Genomic DNA, 20,697 nt, shown 5'->3' on the forward strand with positions numbered 1-20,697 from the left:
GGCGCGCGGGGGGGGGGGGGGGGGCGCAATTTTTGGCTTGCCCCGTGTGCTGGCAACCCACGCTACGCCACTGTCACTACGTCTCTGTATCTGCTTCTGAGACAGTAGTTTAACCATTGTTAGACAAAGGTGCTGGCATTTCCCAGACCTGTGTTGGATTTGTGAATTGTCTCCTTTAGGATTTGATTTGTCTCCTGCAAAGAGATGAGCAAACCAGTTAAGATTCGTTTTGTGTCCAGTTTGCCGAATCTTAGAAAAAGTTCGGTTTGGACCTGAATCGGTTCCAATTACCCTGAAAGTTGGTATATAACCCCCTCTAGCTTCCTATGACTCATACTGTTTTAGGAAAACTTGTTATCTCTTTTTGTTCATTTTTTATGATTTTTTTTCCCTTCCCCCTCTGCAAGCTGTGGAGCGCAATGACAGCAATAGTAAATGATATCTGAGTGACACTGACATACATAGCTTTCATATATCAAAGATTCTAAAATTTGTCCCTTAGAGGAGGGCAGAAGATGTTTAAACAAACTTAGCTCTATTGTAGCACCCTGGAGCAGGGATACTTTGAAGGCTGGACATTTAGGGACATTTGCCTCTGTTTCCCCAATGCAAAGTCATCAACTCCTTACTTTATTTTACTTTAAAGGGTGAACGTGCATTGACTTATACTGTTTAATACTGTGTAACTGATATATATCTTGTTCATTTGCACTGTATTTGCATAGCACTGTGGAAATGGTTAATGAATACTGACATAATTTTTGGGGCTTTCAATAAGAAGCTGGTCATTTTCCACAGCTGCCATAAGGTTTAAAGGCGCTACATCCGAAACAAACAAGTTCGGACTGAACTCAGTTCGGTCCCAACTGGTATTGTAACACCCCAGAGTTGTGTTATTACACGCCTCTACCCCGCTAATATCTTCTAAGAACCTTTATACTGTCATTAGATGTAATTTATATTATGTCCTCTACAAATGTGCATACAAAACTATGTTAAAAGTAATTGTTCATGTCATTTGCCTGGTTACTAGTAGGTGGCAGCAACACATTGGCAAGTATAGTTTAGTGTTTAGTGAATCTGAGTTGGAATGGTTTATTCCAGCTTAGCTCCCCCTCTGTGGAGAGGTTGGCTGGTCCCACATCCTGCAGCATGGGTGGAGAAGGACGTTAGAGTCAGTGTAGCCTCCCCCTTGCTAGAGGAAGGCTATGGTATGATAGCGTTCAGGAGTTCCCCTGCATAGGCAAGACAGCAAGGACCTAGTCTTGGCTGAGACTTGGCCATATACCCAGCTTTAGCACCTTAAGCTCAGCTGAATGAAGAAAGCAGAAACTACAGACAAACACCAGACTTCTAGGAAGAAAGCATCCCCTGAGAATCCATCTGTGAGATAAGTCCAGAGTCCTAGGAGAAGCCAATTCCTCCTCAGCTAGTCTGTCCCCACACAGCAGAAGGTATCAGATAAGTGCAGAAGCTAATCCTGCCTCGAATACAGAGATACCAAGCAGATGTTTTATCCGGCAAGCTTCACATTTAAAGCAGAAGTACACATTCCTGCCAATGATTGCCAAAACCTGCTGGGACCAAGAGACCAAAGCTGTATACTGCTTGGATGAGAGTTACCTCAAGTAAAGAAACGTTTGAACTTCATCTAAAGGTCTGGACATTATTTCTTCTGCAAAATTCCTCTATTTCTCCTACTATCACTACACTCAAATTTATTGAGCCAGGAGCCAGTAGTCCGGCCGTACCCACACAATTATCACTATCCTACAGAGACATTATAGGCCATTACACCACTCTGGCATTCCTAATCTGGGACGTGCGTTATAACACCTTGGAAGAGCCCTGGGATAGTAACCCTGAGCTCGCTGCAATTGACCTCACAAACAAATTCAGGATATATTATCCATCTGACCCTGCCTCTGCATTAAAGCGGCGTCAGCGAACCCATTCCTGGTCACTGCAGTATCACTTATCCTTACTCTTGTGGTAAAATATCTGGAAGCAGGAGTCTGTATGTTTGATGTCCTTATTGCTGTCCTCTAGGGAGACTGTGGTTTCCAGTGACAGAAAAAAAGAACAAGGTTAATGATAACTGGAGACGAGCTCAGCCTCGTTCATTTAATAATTGGCTTCAGGCCTTTTTTCTTTATGCATCTGAGTTGGGAGATACATTTCCTGATAAATGTGCCAGTCTCTTGCAACATTTAAATATTATTTTGGAAGCTTATCGCTATTTTTGTTGGGATGGCGCAGTTCAATTAAGGCTACTTTCACACTAGCATTTTGGCTTTCCATTTGTGAGATCCGTTCAGGGCTCTCAGAAGAGGTCCAAAATGGATCAGTTTTGCCCTAATGCATTCTGAATGGAAAAGGATTCGCTCAGAATGCATCAGTTTGCCTCCGTTCAGTCACCATTCCACTCTGGAGGCAAACACCAAAACACTGCCTGCAGCGTTTTGCTGTCCGCCTGATGAAGCGGAGCCAAACAGATCTGTCCTGGCACACAATGTAAGTCAATGGGGACAGATCCATTTTTCTCTGACACATTAGTAAACGGATCCGTCATGGCTGTATAAGACATAATACAACGGGATTCGTTCATGGCGGATTCTGGTAGTTGTATTATTGTAACAGAAGTGTTTTTGCAGATCCATGACAGATCCACAAAAACCGCTAGTGTCAAAGTAGCCTAAGATTAGGGGGGTAATATCTCTCCTTAGGGAGAGAGCACCTTAATCAGCGTGCGGAGACTTATAGGCCATACATGCTTCTCTGAAATTCTGGGAGGAAAGGGATGCAAATGAGCTCTTAACAAGCTTTGCCTCTAATGCCATCAGATGTAAGGCAGCTATCTTTTAAGTCAATGTTCAGCTCTTTAACTAAGCCTTGAGACATGACTCAATAATATCCAAGTCATGTCTCAAGGCTTAGTTAAAGAGTAGTGTTGAGCGCGAATATTCGAATTGCGAATTTTTTTCTCGAATATCGCAATTTCGAGATTTCGCGAATATTTTGAATATTGTTCTATATATTCGCAAATTCGAATATTCTTTTTTTTTATTTATTATTATTATATTTTTTTCTTTCCCACTTCTCTAAAGTTGTTCTTACCTGTCCTTTGGATTCCTGGCTTCCTGGCTGCTCCAGTCAGTGGCGTTTTCAACTTACTGCTATATTCCATATTAGCTAAATTACAATCTAATCTATATGTGTATTTTACGAAATTTCGCAATAGTCGAAATTGCGATGCGAGTAATATAACACGAAATAATCGCATGAAGATTTCAACTTAGTACTGCTATATTCCATATTCTAGCCTAATATGGAATATAGCAGTGCTAAGTTGAAATCTTCATGCGATTATTTCGTATTATATTACTCGCATCGCAATTTCGGCTTTTGCAAATGTTCTTAATATTGCTCTAACTTCGTCTTTTAGAATATTACGAATATTCTAAAAGACGAAGTTAGAGCAATATTACGAATATTCTAAAAGACGAAGTTAGAGCAATATTACGAAATTTCGTAAAATACACATAGATTGTATTTAAGCTAATATACTGCTATAGTAATATTTTTTAATAGTGTACATATTTTACAAAACTTAAGTTCAGAAGAGGCAAAAAAAAATTAGAGGAAAAAAAAGGGATTATAGCACTATATAAGCTAAATTACAATCTATATGTGTATTTTACGAAATTTCGTAATATTGCTCTAACTTCTTCTTTTAGAATATTCGTAATATTCTAAGAGACGAAGTTATAGCAATATCACGAAATTTCGTAAAATACACATATTAGCCTAGCCATAGTCAATTAGCATAGGAACGTTGCCTTATACTATCAAGATAAATAATCGCAATACGCAAAAAAAAAATTGCATATTATTCGCGATAATTGGAATAATTACGAATATTCGATTTTGACGAATATAACACGAATATTCATTCGAATATTCGCGAAATATCGCGAAATCAAATATAGCACCTCCCGCTCATCACTATTAAAGAGCTGAACGTTGACTTATAGGATAGCTGCCTTACATCTGGTGGCATTAGAAGCAGAGCTTGTTAAGAGCTCATTTGCATCCCTTTCCTCCCAGTAGCCTAAGATGTTATGTTTTGTGAGAAGTTAATGGTTCACCCAGCCCTGAAATGGGATGTCAAGGGTGTCTAGCTGTGGATACTGCCTCAGAAGTTAGTTGGACCTCTGCAGCCAGTTACTCCTCAGAGTGGCCTCCACAAGGGAGTTTGTTTCGCGTATAATGAATCTTCATGCAAGTGGCTCTCTAGTTGCAGGTAATGCCATGTTCTTTTTGTGGAGGCAATCATTCCATGTCCAAATGTTTTCACAGGGTTGAAAAATCTGCAGATTTCTGCTAAAGAACAGCTGTCTAAGAGTGATGAGGTGAATGATGAGGTCTTTGGCTTCTGAATCCTTTGCTTCTTTTGATCAGGCTTTGTCCACTTAGAATTATTTTGGTGTTGTCGCCTTTTTAGATAAGGCATACTAAAAGTCTGTGTTCTGATTGTTACCTATTCATCCTAGTGGACTTAATTCTTTAAGTTTTCATTTTGAGGTTTCCTGTTATGTTGATATGTGTTTACTGATGGGTTTTTCCTTGTCATGGGTTTATTTTGAAGCCTTTTCCGCTGGGTTGTTTCAGGTGCTGGTGGGTGGAGTTCTGCATTAACTTGATGATTTCTTGTTTGTCGGTAGTGCAGAATCTGAGGTTTGTAGTTTATTACTTTGTTGATTTTTGGCTGATATTGTCATTGTTTGATATACCAATGGCTGAAGAGAAAACAGTTTTGCCTAGTTTGCGTTTGTCTCTCTCAATACCCAAAAACTCCAATGTGAAAAAGGAGTTTAGGCTTTCACTGTCAGCATCATTAAAATTCAGTCTTTGTTGATTTGTTTTTTGGCTTAGAGTAAAACTACTCTGAAGGAAATGCAGTCTTTGTTAGGGTTGCTTCACGGTTGATTAACGATTCCCAGGGATCGTGTTTTTTCTATGTATATTTATTTGTCTACCAGAGGCTTGAAATCTTATAGTCTCATATACGTTTGACCAGGGTGTTGAAGGAGGACTTGAGGATTTCGTTGGAATTTGTAGGTAGTTGTAATGGTTGTATAAGTTGGCAGAAGGATTTTCAGGATTTAGTGTCTTTGCTCTTATTTACTGATGCTGTGGGTAGTATGGGCTATGGCTATGGTCACTGGTCGGCAGAGTGTTGGACTGACTCTTGGATTTTGCATAAGGTGATCAAAAATGTTGTTCTTTTGGAGCTATTCCCGGTTTTGGTTGCCATTGTGGTTTGGGGTTCTGCATTTCAGGGTTAGAGGTTATTGTTATTTTTTGACAACCAGGGTGCTGTTTTTGTGATCAGTACTCACTCTTCTAAATGTGATTGAGTGGTCAAGTTGCTTGCCCATTTAGTGTTATGTTGTATGCATCTGGACATAAGGTTGAAGGCTAAATACATATGTTCCTGGTTGCAAGAATGTAATAACTGATTCTCTCTCTCTCGTTGCCAGTGGGACAGATTCCGGGAATTGGCATGAGAGGCAGAGAGTCAGAGCACCTTGTCCATCCCGTCCCTGGGACTTAATTTGGGATTGATCTACTGTAATTTAGTTGTCACTGGTTCCTAAAACATGCGCCGATTGTTTGGCCGCATGGCATTATTGGCTCGTTTTTTCTATTCTTCGATCGAGGTATATAGTTTAGAATCAGAGGTTGGTTTGGCGTTATTACTTGTGTGTGATTTAATGCAGAAAGCTTTGTCACATTCCTCTATTGCTAAGACTCTATCTGATATTTATTTTTTGCTCATCCTTGCTGGTAGTGTGCCAATTAGACCTCTGCAAAGGATGACTTCCAGAACCTCATAGAAAAAGAGAAAAGGATCTCAGAGCTTTAAAAAACAAAACAAAACAAAAAAAACCCATTCTGTGACATGTTCTGATAAATTGTAATGACCAGAACGAAAAAATATCAATGAGATAAAGAACAATGCAAATATCGAAGTTGATGAAGTGTAATTAGATCCGAATTTCAGTAAAAATTTGATTCGCACCTGATATGGTTCTGGATCTGACTCCAATAGTCAGTGATGTATTGTTGATGTATTGCTCCGAATGATATAAAATAATTGGCATACGTACGCCTTGAAAGAGATCACACACAGACTGTCACAGAGAAGTCAGTCAATGCAAGATGCTGCGTTTATTGAGATTACATGATATTTTATAGCAAAAAAGAGGAACTTTATGACTCGGCTAATTTGATGATCTAATTGTCACATTACTAAGTCCCATGACAAGGTATCACATTATCACTCCATACTTTAGCAATGTCAGCACTATGTCAGCAATTTCAATATCATAAAGTGTTTAGTAAGGGATTATTAAGGGAGCTGGCTGCTACTTCAGGGGCCATCTTGTTTGTTAAGCAAACTGTTAGATATAATACAAGCAAGTATACATTTGATACTAGATATATAGATATATGATTCCACAACAGTCCCCCCTTGTAGACTTGATTGTAGACTTGATTGTAGACTTTCCCTAAACCTAGCGAATCCCCTGGCATACCATTCGTATCCTCTTCACCCACAGTGGCGACAACTTATCCCTTGTGAATAAGTTCCCGATTGAGCGGACTTCTGGTAATACCCTGGGATTCATTTGTCCCTAATTTTCATAATCTCTTGGATCTTCAGGCCTGGGTAGAGGAGGAGCTTCATCAGCGGGAGTTGGAGAAGGCGGGGGTGTCGGGAATGTAGGGGGTGTCGGGAATGCAGGGACGACATCCACATCTATTGCGGTGCTAGCCATTTGTTCATAGAGAAGTAGTATGGCTTCTTCAGCAGGCTTCTTTCTGTTGGTGATACGGTTAATGCAGGAAACAACAATTTTGATAAATATGTAGATTACCATCAATATTAGGGCTATCTGTAATATTCCCTGAATTATTCCCATCGTCCATCCACTAATTCCCTTGAACCAGTTACTGGGATTAAGGAATGAGAAAGTGTCAGACGACCATGTTGACTTATCTGCACTGTGAGACTCTAGCCATTCATCACGTATCTCACTCATCTTTTCCAAACCAGCTTTTACTTGTAGATTACCTTGTGGATCGATATAATGGCAGCATGCAGTACCTACTACCTGACACATACCTCCATCCTTTGCAGTCAAGTAGTCTAATACTAAAGTGTGTTGATTAGTGACTATGATGAGCTGATTCTGGACAACATTAGATGTATTCATCAGTTTCATAATTTCCCAAATCTGATCATCCAAGTAGTCGGTAGCCATTACTAGCTTGTCATATGTTTGTGTAAGCATAGGATAGATTAATAGAGTACTAAAGAACTTGTTGGCACCACTCATTTCCACAAGATGGGGTTTTCCATTTGGTCTAGGAATGTTATCTGCGGCTCTTTTATATAAGGTGTGTTTGGGGATAGCATTGACATTTAATTTTCCATGAGGCAGTGTAAAAGTGTGAGCCTAGCAATTGTACATAAACCTTTGAAATCCGAAGGGAGCCATTTATATGCCCTGTGTCCACATACTAGGTATATATTTTTTGGGACCGAAACCACTGTACTATTGAACAAACGAGTGATTAAGTGGGCTAGTTTGATACCTTCTGCCAGTTTTTGACCCTTTTCTTGACCCTCTGTGGTTTCACTAGTCATCCCTATTGTCAAGTCCTTTACGCTGCGCCGGGCGCAGGCCAGATCACCACTTGCTTCAGCATATATACCAATGCACTGTACTGGACTGTCTGGGTTGGAATCATTACAGCCTGATCTGTTATGGGAACTGAAAACCATACCATGGGTTTGTACCTGTAGGCAGTAACAGTGGGTCCAATTTGGGAAGCAGGATACATTGCTCCACATATAGTCATTCCAGGGCATTGCTATTCTGAGCTGAGGGTCCTGTTCTGTTTATCATTAGCCATGGGGACCCATCCCATGCTACTACTATTAGGGAAGCTTTTATACAACACTTGATGATGTTTGACAAACTTATTGTCCCACCCGTCATCATCCATTTCCGCCGGGGGAGGAATGTATGCACTGGTGGTGAGTGTCACCAGTGCTAGCAGATAAAAGAAAATCATTTTGTTATTTCTGAATCTGGCGGGTTCCTTATCCTTTTGCAGTGAGAGGCGTGGATCCAGGTGGATCTCCCTTCGAGCTTTACAGAAGTTGGAGTGGTCAGTAGTACTTGGTAAGGCCCCTCGAAGCGTGGTTCTAGGGTACTTCTGACGTGTTTCTTGACCACTACCCACTCTCCTGGTTTCAGAGTGTGGCTGCCTTCTAGGGAGTCAGGATCTGGAATGGAAGAAAAGACTTGTACATGGATGTTAGACAACTGTTTGCTCAAAGCTATCACATACTTTGCAACAGATTCATAATGCATTTGCAACTGTTGAGGGAAGTACAGCCCCATCCGGGGTCCCGATCCAAACAATATCTCATGTGGAGTCAGCTTATGGGGAGGTTTGGGAGTGTGTCTGACTGCAAAGAGTGCTATTGGTAAACACTGAACCCAATTGAGCCCTGTTTCCCTAGTCATTTTCAGCATTTTTGACTTTAATACCCCATTCAGTCTCTCGACTTTGCCGCTACTTTGGGGTCTGTAAGGGGTGTGGAATGCCAGGTGTGACCCTACCATCTTCCAGACCTCTTGGGTTAGGTTAGCAGTGAATGCTGGGCCCTGATCACTCTCAATGACCTCAGGTACCCCGTACCTACAGACAGTTTCCTGTATCAATTTTTTAGCAGTAGTTGTTGCTGTCTGATTCCTGACGGGGTAGGCTTCTGGCCACCCAGAGAACATGTCTACCACTACTAACACGTATTGAAACCCTTGGCACATTGGCATCTGGATATGATCAATCTGGATCCTCTGGAAGGGGTATAAGGCTTTTGGGAGACATTTTTTTGGCGTGGGCTCAGTCCTACCTGGATTGCATTGGGCACAGATTAAACATGACTGGACATATTTCACTAGTACAGGAGTGATTCCTGGGGCTACCCATATTTTATCGATGAGCTCTTTCATTATTGTCTTAGATTGATGAGTGGGCCCATGGGCCACAGAGGCTATTACAGGATAGAGTGCTCTAGGCAAGCACACTTTCTTCCCTTGTGTCCAAAGTCCGGATTCTTCTTCCAGGGCTGACTCCTTTAGCCAGGTTTCCTTTTCTGAGCGGGTGGCTTGCTTCTGCATCTGTTTCAGTAGATCCCATGATATTTCTTGTTGCTTGACATTCGGTTGTGCTAACATGATTTTATCTGGCTGTGCTCTTTCCTCTTCCATTGCTGCCTGTTTGGCTGCTTGGTCCGCCAATGCATTTCCTTTGGCTTCTGGTGTGTCAGCACGGGTATGTGCCTTTACTTTGATTACTGCTACTTTGGTGGGCAGGAGTACTGCAGTCATCAAAGCCTCCACTGCTAAAGCATGTTTAATTGGGGTTCCTGCTGCTGTAATGTAATCTCTGGCCTTCCATATTATTCCGAAATCATGAACTACTCCAAAAGCATATCTGGAGTCTGTGTAGATGTTAGCAGTGGAGTCTTTTGCTATGAGGCAGGCCTCAGTAAGGGCTATGAGTTCAGCCTCTTGTGCTGACTGGTCTGGGCGCAATTGCCTTGCACACAGTACTTCATACTCACTAGTAACTGCCATGCCTGTATGGAATTTCCCTTTGTCATCGGCATACCTTGAACCGTCTACAAAGAGTGTCCAGTGTGGGTTTTGCAAAGGAGTATCCTGTATTGATGGTGGAGTTCCTACTTCAGCTTCCATCATTGTAATGCAATCATGTTCTTGTTCTTTGTAAAGAGAGTCGGTTGAGGCCCATAGTTCTTCTTCCTGAAGATCTTCTTCAGCACGTAGATCAATAAAATCTGCAGAATCTCCATCTGCAGTACACTCAGTACACTCCCCCCTTGGGAGAGGAAGGAGTGCAGCAGGATTGAGGATGTGGCATCTCTGGATGGTGACATTATCTGGCAGAAGCAGGCTACACTGGAGCCTGAGGTGGCGTTGTGCAGTGAGGTGTTTAGGTTGTGTTTGTTGCAGGATAGCTGAGATGTCATGGGGAGCCATGATGGTGAGTGGGTGTCCCAGGACGATGTCAGCGGTAGCGTTCAGGAGAGAACTAGCAGCATGAACGGCCCTGACACAGGAAGGGGTGGCTCTGGCTACAGGGTCTAGACGTTTTGAGAAGTAGCCTAGAGGTCTACTACGACCCCCATGGCTCTGGGTGAGAACTCCAGTGGCATGACCCTGACGTTCCATGACATAAAGGCGAAAGGGAAGCTGATAGTTAGGGATGCCAAGAGCTGGGGCAGTGACAATGATTTGTTTGAGAGATTGGAATGCTTTTATGGCTTCTGCAGTCATTTGGAAAGGAACAGTAGCAATACGGGGTATGCAATCAAATAGTGGCTGCATTAGAACGGATGCATCAGGGATCCATGGTCTACAGTATGAAATGAGTCCCAGAAAGGTTTGCAGTTGGTGAGGGGTATCTGGCAGTGGGATGTCTGAGACTGCTTTCTTTCTGGCATCCGTAAGATGCTTACTGCCTTGAGAGATGCAGTGACCTAGGAAAACAACTTTTGGAAGACACAACTGTAATTTAGAACGTGAGACTCTGCACCCAGCATCCGCCAGGTAAGCAAGAAGTGAGGCAGATGAGTTCAGGCAGACGGGGTGTGAGTCAGCACAGAGGAGTAAATCATCCACATATTGTAAGAGTTCCACCTCTGGGTGATCTGCTTGCCATGGTTGTAAGATGGATGCCATTGCTTTGCTAAAGCAGGAAGGACTATTATGAGCTCCTTGAGGCAACACCGTCCAGGTGTATTGTTTTCCATCATGTGTAAAAGCAAAGAGAAATTGGGAGTCTTCATGTAATGGGACAGAAAAAAAGGCATTTGCTAGATCAATGACAGTAAAGATAGCAGCCACAGGAGGAATGCTAGCAAGCAAAGTGTGGGGATTTGGTACAATGGGGGTTTCAAAGACTGTAGCCTCATTAACTGCTCTGAGGTCTTGTACCATGCGATATACAGGAGGTTGTCCCTTCACACTCTTCTTTTTAATTGGGTATAAGGGAGTGTTACATGGTGAGGTGGTAATTTTAATAGCTCCATTTGCAAGAAGAGCCTGTATCTGGAGGGTGATAGCATCTCTCTGGGAAATGGAGAGAGGGTATTGTGCTTTATAAGGCAGTAAGTTAGGATTCTTCAAGGTTACAGTGACTGGTGGGACTTTGAGACGCCCAATGTCTTGGGGACCTTTGGTCCAAAGGGTATTAGGGATGAGGTGCAAAATGCTTTGCAGCGAATCCCCTTGTTCATGTGATTCAAGTGACTGGGATTTTAATGCCATTAGGAGGCAGGTTTCTTCAGGACTCAATGCCGTACCTAGAACAACTGTACCATTTTCCTTGAACTGGATGTTGGCACGTATTTTCTGAAGAAAATCTGAGCCTAATAGGTTATAAGGACATGTCTGGCTTACAACAAATTGTGACATTACTCCAGTGGGCAGATGTAACTGTGGAGATTGGCTTTGGGATTTAGTAGAGGGAGTAATCAAGAGAGGCTTAGTAACAGGGTTGTGCTGGGTGACCCCTTCTAAACCAGAGCAGGGTAAATGCATATCTGTGAGACAGGAAGGGAGTATGGCGGTCTCACATAACACACTGCGGGCTGCACCAGTGTCTACAAGGAATGAGAGTTCCTTCCCTGCCACATCGAGGGTGATTCGAGGGGCGGGGCCTGCAGGAGGGGCAGAGACTGCCATACACGGGGTGTCCCCTCCCAGCAACACTGGTTTGCCAACGTCCTAGTGGGATGGAGCTGGCCATGGAGGAGGAGTTCCTCTTTGGCTCTGATCTGCTGGCCACAGATGTTTGGAGCGACAGTTTCTCTTAATGTGCCCTGGTTTGCCGCACCCATAACAGACACGGGGGGGCGGGGGTCTTTCCTCTCTTTCTTCTCCCGTCATGACTGCCATGACTGATATGCGGGATTTCTTTGTACTACTCTCCAGCCCTTTTGCAACTTGTTCTAAAATTTCCAATGTTAATGATTTCCATTCTGGGCGACAGGTTACAAGAGCTTTGTTCAGATCTGGCCTAAGGCCATCTACAAATGACCGTGCTAGGAGTCTTAAGTGCACAGGTTCATTTGAACTGAATCCCATATCTTTATAGTTTTGTTTAACTCTTTGTACAAACTTTTCTACTGACTCTGCTTTATCCTGCACCATGTCTTGCAGGGTCGTGGACTGCTCTGCTAGTCTGTCTTTCGCCCACTTATATAATTGCTGAATGAAATCACGGCCAGATTCTGAATCACGAGTGTCATAATTTGCTCCAGGGAGTTCTGGTTGGCGTATGTGATCCATTATAAGTGAAGAAAATTCACCAGTTTTATTTTGTACAATACTTTGCAAGTCTGACCAAGTACACCCGTAGGTTTGATAAACTTGTGCCAATTTTCTATAAAAGGGCATAGGGTGTGTATCTGGGTCAGGCATGAGGTTCACTATGGTGAACAACTGCTGGGGGGTAAAGGACACATACTTAGGTGGCCCGACTGGGCGAGTGTTCAAGTATATTTCCCTTAAGGCTTCAAGATTTCCTTGTCCTATGTTATGGATCTCTCTTTGCAGCTCTGTAATTTGGTTTTGAAAAGACTCATTCATTGCTCTTGCTGCACCCTGCTGACTACTTAGGGTAATATCAGAAAATTGTCCAAGGTGCGGTGGGGGGCTGCGATATCCCGGGGTTTGTGCTGCAGTACCAGGTGCATAGTCCACTGTCTGCTGTGAGTCTTCCCCTGCATCTTCCTTTTGTTTCTCCCCATCCTCATCTTCCTGATCTACAGCACCACTACCTCCTACCATTATATGAGCTGGAGCTATGGGCTGACTGGGTAGCATGTAGGTGCCGTCAGGATTTACAAGTGGGTATATAGTAGTGACTTGTGGCATGACAGAAAGAGCAGGGTTTGGGGAGATTACAAGTCCAGCCTTGGGCGTTGGCGGAGGACAAGATGGCGTCACTGCTGGGACTGGTGAGACGTGCTGGGGGGCTAAAAGAGCATGATTATGTGGGCGTGGAGCACCACAGGCTAAGCACGTATCACGGGGGGCAGGGTTCTGCTGACCACAATGTGTACAAGTCCAACTTCCCCTTTTTCTTTCAGCTGCGCCACTGTTATAGGGCGGTGGCTGTTCCTGTACTAAGACTGGGCCAGGCCGATAATAATGGAGTCCTGATTTTTCATCAAACATTGCTTCTCCTTTTGTCTGTTCAAATTCTTTGCTACAGTCCAGCCATACCCTGACTGTATCTATCAACTTATCATCATTCAATTTGCCTCTTTTCTCAGTCAACAATGTCTGCCACACAGCAGAACACAACACACCTCCTTTTGCAATACCATAATTCTTTTCTAACTTGCTTAGTCCTTTGACATAACCTTTTCCTCTCCGGTCCGCCACGTACTGTTCAGGTGAACAATAGCCCTTCGGGACACTATTTCGGTTACCCATCTTTTCAAAACAACACGTTCTGGAGCCTTCAACACTTTCTGGAGCCTTCAACACTTTCTGTTTCTGATAGTTGGATTAGCACAGACACTGACAAACAAACACCTTGAGCTTGAGATTAACACACCACTGGGTTATCAGCAAGCCGTCTCCTTCCCTTCTACTATTTCTTGGGGTTACACACCAGGGTTACCCCTCAATGTAGGCACTTTAGGAGACTTCTATTGTTCTGTCAGTCTATGCCTCTCCTTTCTCCCAGAGACCAGAGAAACCAACCATACACAAAAAAATAATAAAACACAATACATCAAGCTTATCAATACAATGGGGTTCTTACTTTCATGCCCCTGAGGATGCCTCACTGTCGGTGCACCCCTCCCTAGAACAAATATGGATAGACTAAGCCAAGGGACACAGAATAGGTAAGATGAATATATTTTCTCACCTCTTATTACGGGCCGCGGTCCCGGTGTCCGTTGGCTTGTCTCTCTGGGTCCAGTCTCTGGGGGTACGCCAGCAGGAGGTCCAATCCTCAGGCCCCACGTTGGGCGCCAACTGATATGGTTCTGGATCTGACTCCAATAGTCAGTGATGTATTGTTGATGTATTGCTCCGAATGATATAAAATAATTGGCATACGTACGCCTTGAAAGAGATCACACACAGACTGTCACAGAGAAGTCAGTCAATGCAAGATGCTGCGTTTATTGAGATTACATGATATTTTATAGCAAAAAAGAGGAACTTTATGACTCGGCTAATTTGATGATCTAATTGTCACATTACTAAGTCCCATGACAAGGTATCACATTATCACTCCATACTTTAGCAATGTCAGCACTATGTCAGCAATTTCAATATCATAAAGTGTTTAGTAAGGGATTATTAAGGGAGCTGGCTGCTACTTCAGGGGCCATCTTGTTTGTTAAGCAAACTGTTAGATATAATACAAGCAAGTATACATTTGATACTAGATATATAGATATATGATTCCACAACACACCGAAGCCGAATTTCCTCATGCATCAACGAAGTGTTAGGACATGGTGCAAAGAACTCTGGGAATGAGGGATCACCCACAATGCCATGCATGCAGCCAATCAGTAGCCAGCCTGCCCCTGTGGAGTCACAGCCTTAAATAGCCTAAGCCATCTTGCATTCTGCCATTTTCCAGTGTGCTTAGTGCAGGGAGAGCCTTCAGCAGTCGCTAGGGACAGTGCTAGGAAAGACTTCATTGTGTTGAAAAAATGATCTACAAGCTCAAGGAAAGATTATTCTAATTGGGGAACCAAATTGCAGTTATACTGCTGCACTATATGATACATCAGTAATTCCAGCATACCTTGCTTGTGATTGGGGTACAAGTACGCAGCCATTTACGGGGTGTATTAATAGGAAAGATATGTACGTCCTATTAGCAGTTCTGGTTGATTTTATATTGTTTTATTTTTTTGGGGGGGCGGGTGTATTAATAGGAAACAAAATGTAAAAAATATATATATGTCATAATTGCAGTTCAGCGGTGAAGTTACATTGTCCTACAGCCATTTACGGGGTGTATTGAAGGGAAATAAACCTACTTCCTATTATCCGTATTGTTATTTTTTTTTGGGGGGGGGGGGAGTTTATTAAACAGAAATATATATATGTCTTAATTGCCGTTCAACTGTCAAATTGCATTGTAAGGCCTTATGCACACGACTGTTGTTGTGTCCCGTGTCCGTTGTTCCGTTTTACATGATTTTCTGCGGACCCATTGACTTTCAATAGGTCCGTGGAAAACTCAGCTAATGCACCGCGTCCGTGATCCGTGTTTCCAGTCCGTGAAAAAAATAGGAGCTGTCCTATTTTTTTCACGGACAACGGTTTGCGGACCCATTCAAGTCAATGGGTCCGTGAAAAAACACGGATGCACACAAGATTATCATCCACGTCCACGCGTCCGTGTCCGTTTTTTTCCTATCATTTGCATGGCAAACTAAACTTAGATTTTTTTTTTTTACTTTCCTTCATGTTTGGAATCCTCCAAAAATTAAGGAAGACACACGGAAACAAAAACGGACACGGATCACGGAACAACGGAATCCCGTTTTGCGGACCGTGAAAAAATACTGTCGTGTGCAGCCATTTAAGTGGTGTATTAAAAGGAAATATACGTGCGTCCCATTATCCTTTCTGCGGTGAATTGTGATTGTTATATTTCTTTTTTTTGGGGGGTGTAGTAGTAGGAAAAAGAATACGTCTTAATTGCCGTTCTGCGGTGAACTGTGATTATTTATTATTTTTTTGGGTGGATTTACTAATCAGTAAATAAAATAGATCTTAATTGCCTTTCAACGATTACATTGTACTACAGCCTTTTTTTGGGGGTATTATTTTAATTTTAATTTGATTCTTTCATTATACAATATGTCAGAAAGACAGGTGACATCAGACACCCCCAGCCAAGAGTTGGTGGGTTCCTCTGACATGAAGCTTAGTTGGCATAGCCTGCTAAGGCCCTGTGACCTCAACTGTCCTGTCCAGTTCTCTGAGTGCGAGAAGTATTATATGCCATAGGCTCGGCTCCACTTCTCAGTGAAGACGAGCTACTAGAGGACAGTCAGCAGCTACTGCCCAGACAGGATCTGGAGGAGACATCCGTCACTTCCTCCTTTAGGTGGGCAAGTAGTGATGAGGAGAGTCACGTGGGATTAGGTGTTGAGAGCGGTCAGGCTCCTGGCCCTGAGACCATTGAGGGGGACATCAGTGACGTGCAGACAGTAGTGGATGATAATGATGATGATGATAATGTAGCCGATTGCACTTAGGAGCCGGGTGAAGAAGAAAGGGGCTTCATCATCATCATCAGTAGAAGAGGGTGGCAGCTTGAGCGTGAGGCAGTGGCTGAGCCAGCAGGGTGGTAGCCTGGCTGTGAGTCAGCAGGGTGGCAGCAGTGGTAAGTCAGGAGCCAAATGTGTCCAGGGTAGACCACCTGCTTCGCAGGAGCCTACCTGCCTGGAAAGTAGTGATGCAGGGGTTCACAGAGGCAGTGGTAGCAGGCAGTCAGCGCGGAGTGTTGGGGGGGAAATGCCATACTCGGCAGTGTGGCAATTTTTTGTTAGGTCGCCGGAGGAGGAGAACATGGCTGAATTTGTGGGCAGAAGGTGAAGTTGGCACCACAGCCCTGCGTCAACACATGCATCATCATCATAAAGTGGCCTGAAAGAACTGTGGCTCCGATGTGGTGGTCCAGCCTGAAGCAGCAACCATTGCATCACCCAGTGGCACACACCCAATTTCATGCAGTCAAGGCTCCACCACCTCAGCCGAAGGGAGCTGTCCGTCCTTCCCACCATCTGCTGCTCCTCGTCAGTCATTCCTGAAAATGGACAGGAAACTTTGCATGCACTTCAGCCACTCTTACATCTCAAAGCACACCCTCCTTTAACTGCAGCGGCAGACAGGCATCGCCCAACATAGGCTGATATGCAACGTTTCCACCCGTTGGAATGCCACCCTTTATATGTTGGACCGATTATATGAACAGAGAAAGGCCATAAATGATTTCTTGATGATACAGGTGGACAAAGGGTCTCCCCTGTGTAACTTTGATGTTAGCCAGTGGCAGCTCATGCTTGACACCTGCCATTTGCTCGGGCCCTTTGAGGAGGCCACTTTATTTGTCAGTTGCCAGGACAACAGGATGAACAACGTCGTTCCACTACTTTTGATCGCGCATCATAGTGCTCAGGTCGAACAAATCGGGATGCTCGGGTGCTCTACCGAGCACCCGAGTATAATGGAAGTCAATGGTGAACCTGAGCATTAAACCAAGGCACCCCCTGCTCTGAAGAGGATAGGGTGCCTGATTCATATAAAAAGCTCAGAAATTGATGGAAAAAACACTAAAAATGGTTCGGGAACTGCATGGGGAGGATGCCTGGATGCATTTTGGACTCCCACTTTTACAGACTGACAGTAATATGCACAAAACCGAAGATAAAATCGATTTAAGATGAAAAATTGTTAGGAAACATACTTTCCTGTATATTTACATATATATAAAGTGCAAGTGCTACCAAAAATTACAAGGAAGAGGCACTCCGATACAACCTGTATATCACATAAAGGAGGGCCTCATTCACATTGTGGTACAATTGTTCATGTAGTTGGACTCCTACACTCATAAAGCCTATGCACTAAGTGAAAGGGCTGCCAAAAATTACAAGGAACCGACACTATAATACACGCTTTGTTACACATAAAGGAGGGCATCATACACAGCCTTGAAAAATTATGATTAATGGCCTACTGGTGACCCTCAAAAACATTTGGAGCAAGGGCCTGCTAATCTGACCATCTAAATCATTATGGGTGAGGGCCTGCTGACGTTTTGGTGACTCTAGATAACCTGAGGCTGGTTGCACGTCCCCGTGACGGCGACGATCCATTCGGATGTCTGACCTCTCAACTTTCGATGTTATTGTCAGCGCGAGCCACGGTGACTACAGGTAACAGGGAATCAAAGTTTCAATTGCAGAGGGGGAGCCTGAGAAACAGCTTTGGCTACCACATCCAAGCAGGGCAGCATGCGCGCAAATTACCTATTAGGTATAATTAGATGAGGGCCTGCAGGTGATCTGACCCTATAAAAGATTTTAGGCACAGGCCTGCTGGTGAGATGACCCTGTAAAATATTGTAGGTGAAGGCCTACTGGTTAGCTGACCCTGTAAAAATTATATACGAGGGCCAGCTGGTGAGCTCACCCTGTAAAACATTATATGCGAGGGCCTGCTGGGGAGCTGACCCTCTAAAATATTATACGCGAGAACCTACTGGTGATCTGACCCTCTAAAATATTATACTCGAGGGCCTGCTGGTGATATGACCCTGTAAAACATTATATGTGAGGGCCTGCTGGTGAGCTGACTCTTTAAAAAATTATATGCGAGGGCCTGCAGTTGAGCTGACCCTGTAAAACATTATATGCGAAGGGCATATATGCGAGGGCATTATATGCGACGAATAAGCATGTGTTGATATGATGGAAGAGCAGAAGGAGGATAAGATAAGGAAGATTCAACCATATACCCTTGTTTGTGGTGGAAGGGGTGCATGGGAATACAGTGTATTCAGTACATTATAAACAACACATTTAAAGTGCCTTTATGTTCAGCCGCTTTCCTCTGGTGGAGTCGAGAAGTTATGGTCAATCCAGGCCTTGTTCATTTTTATAAGAGTCAACCTGTCAGCATTTTCAGTTGACAGGTTGATATGCTTATCTGTTATAATGCCACCAGCAGCACTAAATACCCTCTCAGACAAAACGCTGGCGGCAGGGCAGGCCAGCACCTTCAAGGGAGTGCCAGTTCATGCCACGTGTCCAGTTTAGACACCCAGTAATTATAAGGCACTGGGGGTCATTGAGGACGCTGTACTCCTTCACCATCTTCCAGAATTTTTCCTTTCTTGTGACACTAGGCCGTGCTAAAGGGTGAGGGTGTTGGCGGGGTGTCATAAAAATGTCCCAGGCGTTGGAGAGTGTTGCTCTGCGTCTGTTGGAACTGCTGTGTGTTTCTCTTGTCTCCCCTCCTCGGTTGGCCAAGGAACTACGGACTCTGCTGCCATCGTTGTCAGATGGAAATATTTAGAGACATTTTTCAACAAGGAACTTCTGGTATTGCCTCCACCAGAGGAATGAGATATGAGAAGTTCTCTTTGTAGCGGGGGTCGAGAAGAGTGAACAACCAGTAATCCGTGTTGTCTAAAATGCGTATAATGTGTGGGTCGCAGGAAAGGCAGCCTAACATGAAGTCAGTCATGTGTGCCAGAGTACCAACAGGCAAGACTTCGCTGTCGTCATCAGGAGGATCACTGTCAATCTCCTCATCCTTTTCCTCCTCTTCCGCCCACCCACGCTGAACAGATGGAATTAAACTTCCATGGGTACTACCCTCTGTAGCGGAGGCAAACATCTCCTGCTCCTCCTCCTCCTCTTCATCATCCAATTCGTTCCTCGAAGATGTACTAAGGGTGGTCTGGCTATCACCCTGTGTAATGTCTTCCCCCATTTCCAGCTCTTTCACATGCAAAGTGTTGTCCTTAATTGTGAGCAGCGAGCGTTTGAGTAGACACAGAAGTGGGATGGTTATGATGATAATAGTGTTATCGCCGCCCACCATCTGTGTTGATTCCTCAAAGTTTCTTTAAACCTCACAGAGGTCAGACATCAATGCCCACTCCTCGCTTGAGAAGAGCGGAAGCTGACTGGAAAGGTGACGACCATGTTGCAGCTGGTATTTCACTACTGCCCTCTGCTGCTCACAAAGCCTGGCAAACATGTAGAATGTAGAGTTCCAGTGCGTGCTCACATCGTTTCAAGCGCTGCTGCAATGTTGACAGACCGGCTGAAGCTGTCGATGACTTGCAGAAATGTGCACACACGGTGCACCTTCAACAGTAGCACAGGCAAATTGGGATAGATTTTGAGAAACCACTGAACCACAAGGTTGAACACGTGGGCTAGGCATGGGATGTGTCTGAGCTTGCCGAGCTCCAAAGCCGCCACCAAGTTATGTCCATTATCAGACACCATCATGCCTGGTTGTAGGTTAAGTGGTGAGAGGCACAGCTCAGTCTGATCTCTTATCCCCTGCCACAGTTCTGCGGCGGTGTGCTGTTTGACCCCTAAGCATATCAGCTCCTAACGAAACGTGACAGCGAAACCTGGGTCGGGCGATACCGAAGTGTGCATACCATTGTTTTATGCGTTTTATCAGAGACTCTGTTGTAAGTACAATAAATCTTTGCATGTGACGGTGGCAGTCTGGGCTTCACTATTGTTGCAGCCTTTAATTACCCACAGGAGTGTTGGAGAGAGGAGGGATCCTCGGGTATACCCCTTGCAGATCTTTCCCCGTGCCTTTTGTAATCCGTACAAAGAATGCAGGAGGTGTATTAAGCAGCGCGGTTTTCCACTTTCTTGATTTACTTGCTTCTGTGATCTTCCCACATCGCATTGAAAACCTGCAGCGCAAGATTACAGATACAGATACATATACTAGTGACTTTTTTTACTGTGAATATCAGCTTCAGCACTGCCTGTTG

At 43.9% G+C, this 20,697-nt stretch overlaps 1 protein-coding gene across 1 annotated transcript in view; it reads right to left on the bottom strand.

The window, feature by feature from the left end:
* LOC122925550 (chromaffin granule amine transporter-like) overlaps positions 1 to 20,697 on the bottom strand; it is a 97,639-nt gene that overhangs the window by 17,073 nt on the left and 59,869 nt on the right. The gene's annotated exons all lie outside the window — the stretch shown is intronic.

The sequence above is a fragment of the Bufo gargarizans genome, chromosome 2 (genome assembly GCF_014858855.1).
Source record: "Bufo gargarizans isolate SCDJY-AF-19 chromosome 2, ASM1485885v1, whole genome shotgun sequence".
NCBI classification, from domain to species: Eukaryota; Metazoa; Chordata; class Amphibia; order Anura; family Bufonidae; genus Bufo; species Bufo gargarizans.